Below are 6,294 nucleotides of genomic sequence, written 5' to 3' on the forward strand. Positions count from 1 at the left end.
AACAGGATCGCTGACGGGTCTGCCTACTTCTGGCACCACACAGAAAGACGTAACCGGTAAACAGAAAAATATCTAAGTGTTGATATAAATAGTCCGATATTAAAATTTGAGCGCACATAATGACAAAACTAAAGGTCAGCAATTCAAGTTGTGAATGTGCTTTTATTCTGAATGTTTCGGCCAGGATATTTCAGACACTGCCAGCCAAAAAAAAAAAAAAAAGATTACTTGATTTCACATTGCATAGTGAGGCAGCGTGCAGGTAAAACAATGATTTATTCACCATAAATCAGTCAGGAAATACAAATCAACACAAAAGCATGCAGATAGCATGAAAAGCTATGTCGAAGCTTAGTACAAGAACAGGAATCAAACATATATTCTATGTAATGTTGCATGAGCAAACAAGACAGTCAGAAAAATAAAATAGCTCTCTGATTAGTGCAGGTGAAACATTAATCAGAGGCAGGTGAAAATAATCAGCACCCATGGCAACTAAGAAACACACTCCCAGGGGTGCTGAAAACAGAACTAAGGCATCCATCTTTCCATTTTCTACTGCTTATTCCCTTTGGAGGTTGCGGTGGGCGCTGGTGTCTATCTCAGCTACAATCGGGCAGAAGGCGGTGTCCACCCTGGACAAGTCGCCACCTCATCGCAGGGCCAACACAGATAGACAGACAACATTCACACTCACATTCACACACTGGGGCCAATTTTAGTGTTGCCAATCAACCGAACCCCAGGTGCATGTCTTTGGAAGTGGGAGGAAGCCGGAGTACCCGGAGGGAACCCACGCAGTCACGGGGAAAACATCCAAACTCCACACAGAAAGATCCCGAGCCCGGGATTGAACCCAGGACTACTCAATAACTAAAACACAAACAATAACACATTTTAACTTTGCAAACGGGACGGCGTGGCGCAGAGGGAGAGTGGCCGTGCGCAACTTGAGGGTCTGCTGGTTAGTGCCTTGCATGGCAGCTCCCTCCATCAGTGTCTGAATGTGTGTGTATGGGTAAATGTGGAAGTAGTGTCAAAGCGCTTTGAGTACCTCGAAGGTTGAAAAGCGCTATACAAATACAACTCATTTATTTAAATGTTTTTTCTATCACTCTTTCCCATTCACTTTCACCACATTACTTTTCATACGGTGCCTAATAATGACTTCACTAGATATGCACCAGACATTCAGGAAGGAAAATACCACCCGGTTAATCGCCATCCAGACAATGACGATGCACCTCTGAAGGGGCCGTCAAACGCACTGGAATGACGCGCTAATTGAATACGGTGCCTTCAAGCTCCGTTTCGTGGCCCGAGACTCTGGAAAGGCTATCTTGGTGGAGCGTGCGGCTTTAAGTCGGGCAGCCAGGCAGGCCCCGCTGGCACCTCACGCAGACCCAGCTGTAGACGGCTCCGTTTAGCATTACAGCGGTCGCTCCCTGCGGGCCCGTCCTCCGTCGTGGCCTGAGGAAGTGCAGGCTCTCCGAGAAAAAAAAAAAGCCTGGAAAATAACCAGTGAGAGACGAAGAGAAACAGGTTGTGCCAGTAAAATATGTACGCCGCCAGTCGAGCCCTTACTGTGCACTTTCGGCATATTTTACATACTGTATAGCTCGTCTGGTTGTTTGTGAAAGAAACCTGTGATCGTCCGTCAAACACGCCAGCACTGACAGGCCATAAACCTGCAAAGGAACAATTCACAAACGCTCTTGAATGTATTCGTCCTCCAGCACGGCTATCTGCCCTCCGCATGCCTGCCCAGCACAGCAGGGGTCCCCCGGGAGAACAAAACCACATGGGTGGGTACGTAGCAGTCCCACCATTCACTCTCGCCCCCCGTCCCATGTGTCCCCTGCCAGTCTCCCTTCTGACCCGCTGATAAGGACAGCGTGACGGCTGCCAGCCCTTCCCTCTTGCACAAAAGCTGTGTCACAGATGGCACAGGTGATCAAAAAACAGCTCGGAAAAACAAACATCGTATAACCCGGCGGTGACTCAGCGTTCGGGGGCGGGGTCCCCCGGCAGTTGTTTATATTTAATACAGAATTAGCCCACCATTACGCGCCTGGTGGCTTGTTTCTAATTGGCCTGCGGTGCAATTGTAAGTCACGGTTTAAGCTTTGTTTACTTATGTGGCACCATTCCACAAATTGCTGGGAAAAATAAAAACAGACAAAGAACATGATATAAAAAACAAAGTGAAACAAACGGATTGATGAAATGATTAAAAAAATACCAAATAAACACTGTAAAAATAAAAATATGGACTTTATATAAAAATAGTAAAAAGGTATGGATATGGTTGTCCCCATACCAATATTTTGGTACCGGTATTTCAAAACTTTTTGATGCTTTTCTAAATAAAGGGGACCACAAAAAAATTGCATTTTTAGCTTAATTTTACAAAAAATCTTTGTGTACCTTTTTTTTTTTTTTTTTTTTGTCCTGTCCAGCTTCTCAGGCAAATCATATAGTTGATGTATCGGCTGTTCAGATTTACTTTACAAAAGAGAAGTGTAGGATACTTCTCTTGTTGCCTTATTTGAATTTGACTTTATTAAATGTATTTATATTATCATTTGGTGCAGCCAGGCCGGAGCAGGAGGGGATAGAAAGAGAAAAAAAAGGAAGACAGAGGGGGAAATTGTGGGGATAAGAAGGGGATTAGACAGAGAGACAAAAACAACAAGAGCAAACACAACAATAACAACAAAAAACACAACAACAATAGAACAACACCACCAAATACAATATGTACAAATATGATCGTAAAAGTGATAGCAAAGAAGCAGTTAGTGAAATAAATGATAATATAGAAATGACAATGAGCATTTTTACACTACAACTGGAGCAATACAAATACCAATAGAAAAAGCGCTATTGATCATGAACAATACCAATAGTTTACCTCTATTATCAACAATACAGTTGTTCAAATGCAACAGGACGTATACATAATGATAACTAAAAAGATTAAAAAAAAAAAAAAAAAAAAGGAATACCTTAGGGTACCTCAAACATATGTTTGAACAATTTAGTCCTCAAATAAAATAGCGAACATACAAGACAAGTTGTCTTTTATTACCGTATTTTTCGGACTATAAGTCGCAGTTTTTTTCATAATTTGGAAAGGGGTGCGACTTATACTCAGGAGCGACTTATGTGTGAAATTATTAACACATTACCAAAAAATATCAAATAATATTATTTTGCTCATTCACATAAGAGACTAGACCTACAAGATTTCATCGGATTTAGCAATTAGGAGTGACATATTGTTTGGTAAATGTATAGCATGTTGTATATGTTATAGTTATTTGAATGACTCTTACCATAATATGTTACGTTAACATACCAGGCACCTTCTCAGTTGGTTATTTATGCGTCATATAACGTACTCTTATTTGCTTGGGATGGTTTCCTGCTGGCTCTACTATGGACGGGACTCTCGCTACTATACTGGATCCACTTTGGACTGGACTCTCACCGTTATGTTAGATCCACTATGGATTGGACTTTCACAATATCATGTTAGACCCGCTCGACATCCATTGCTTTCGGTCCCCTGGGGGTGGGGGGTGGGGTCGCCCACATATGCGGTCTTCTCCAAGGTTTCTCATAGTCATCATTGTCACTGTCACCGACGTTCCACTGAGTGTGAGTTTTTCCTTGCCCTTATGTGGGCTTTGTACCGAGGATGTCGTTGTGGTTTGTGCAGCACTTTGAGACACTTGGGATTTAGGGCTATATAAATAAACATTGATTGATCGATTGATTGATTCAGCCTGTTGTTCACCATTCTTTATTTATTTTAAATTGCCTTTCAAATGTCTATTCTTGGTGTTGGGTTTTATCAAATACATTTACCCCAAAAATGCGACTTATACTCCAGTGCAACTTATATATGTTTTTTTCCTTCTTTATTATGCATTTTCGGCAGGTGCGACTTATACTCCGGAGCCACTTGAACTCCGAAAAATACGATAGTAAGTAATCAAACAAAGGCTCCTAATTAGTCTGCTGACATATTGTGTAATTTATCCTTCTATTATTTTGTCAACATTATAAAGGACAAGCTGTAAAAATTGATTACTAATCCAGTAGTTAATTTACTGTTAATATCTGATTATTTTCTGTTTCAACATTTCCTATCTACACTTCTGTTAAAATGTAATAATTACTTACTCTTCTGTTTGATACTTAACATTAGTTTTGGATATCACTAATTTAGGTATCAATCCAATAAGCAGTTACAGAGCCTCACATTTGTCATAGTTAAGGTCTCGTGTGTTCAGGGATGTATTTCATGAATTTATAAATATATTATGAATTTAAAAGAAACCAGGTTTTGTGACGATAAAAAATATGGAAAGATGAGATCACCTACCTAGGTTTCATTCTAGAGGCAAATTTTCCTGTGATAAAATGGCAACCAAGGTAATCAAAAAGGTCAACCAAAGAACGAGATTCCTCTACAGATTCTCCTCTCTGGTCAACAAAAGCACCTTGAGGATTCTAGCGGGAACTCTCATTCAACCCTATTTCGATTACGCTTGCACCTCCTGGTACCCCAGCACCTCCAAAACCCTCAAATCTAGACTCCAAACATCCCAGAACCAGCTAGTCCGGTTACTTTTAGACCTCCACCCCAGATCACACCTCACTCCAACCCACTTCTCCAAAGTGGGCTAGCTCAGGGTGGAGGACAGAGTAAAACAACTTGCACTGAGCCTAGTCTATAAAATCCGCTACACCTCCCTGATACCGAAGTACATGTCAAACTACTTCCTTAACGTAAATGACCGCCATAACCACAACACCAGGGGGAGCTCCACAAACCAAGTTAAACCCAGATTCCGATCTATCAAAGGTCTTAACTCATTCTCTTTCTATGCCACATCAATGTGGAATGCACTCCCAACAGGTATAAAAGTGAGTGCATCTCTATATTCCCTCAAAACCGCACTAAAACAACACTTCCAGGCAACTTCAACCCTTTACTAATACCCTCCCCCATTCACATCCCATCTCCCCGGATTATAAATAACCTAATGTAAATAATCAAATGCACTTCTAATGTATATACTTGTTCTTATGCTATCTGAACTCACTATGTTCTCTGCTCGCTGTACATATTCTACCAAGTAAGACCTACACTGTTTCAATGTCCATTTCTCTGTTGATGCATTTGATGATGACTGAACCAAAGCTCCTCATCCCACCCCCCGGATTGTAAATAATGTAAATAATTCAATGTATATACTATGATGATTAACCTGTGTGATGACTGTATTATGCTGATAGTATATATTTGTACCATGAATTGTTTAATGTGGACCCCGACTTAAATAAGTTGAAAAACTTATTCGGGTGTTACCATTTAGTGGTCAATTGTACAAAATATGTACTGAACTGTGCAATCTACTAATAAAAGTATCAATCAATCAATCAATCAATGGATGTAATCATAGTAGTATTGACTAGATACACTATTGTACTTGGTATCACTACAGTGGATGTCAGGTGTAGAACCCCCCATGGCATTTGTTTACATTGTGAAGCTGGTGAGCTATTGTATCCTCCTACAGTGTCTAGTGAAGCATGTTTAGCTATTCCTAGTCCTGCAGGGATGATACTTATAAGAAACTTACTTTATTTGTCGCCATGGAGACCAGGATTAGTGATTTAGAAGTAGCTAAAACACTGCTGACTGCGAATGGACGTTAGCCGCTAGCTAGCTAGCCATGTCTTAAAGCACCTTTTGCTGAGGGCGTTTCAGTGTTATAACTTCACCTTTATCTTTAGTGTTTAGGCCAAAATGCGTCCGTTCTCCCTTTTCTGTCTACACACTGTGTCTGCTTGTAAGTACTCTGTGATCGTGCGCTGCCGAACATGCTCCTCTGCTCGTAAAACTAGCAATGTCACGACGTGACGACGCGCCGTCATGTCTGTTAAAAAAAAAGAAAAAAAGGGGAACCACTTTTTGGATTCCTTAGTACTGCGATACTAAACTAGTACATACTGTACAACCCTAATAGATACAAACATAAAAATGTCTATAAAAATATGTGAAGTGAACCATTTTACATCTGCCTAGCAACAAGTGTGACACAACCAATCAAATCTATAGTGGCTCGGTTTGTATAGTGGCCGTGCCATAACTTGATGGTTCCCCGTTTGATCCCTGCTTTTGCCATACTAGTCACTGCCGTGTCCTTTTGGCAACCTTCTCCCAGTTCCACCCACACTGGTTTTAACCTCGCTTAAAGATGTGGACTTGAGAAGCGC

Source organism: Nerophis ophidion, linkage group LG14 (genome assembly GCF_033978795.1).
Source record: "Nerophis ophidion isolate RoL-2023_Sa linkage group LG14, RoL_Noph_v1.0, whole genome shotgun sequence".
Classification (NCBI taxonomy): domain Eukaryota; kingdom Metazoa; phylum Chordata; class Actinopteri; order Syngnathiformes; family Syngnathidae; genus Nerophis; species Nerophis ophidion.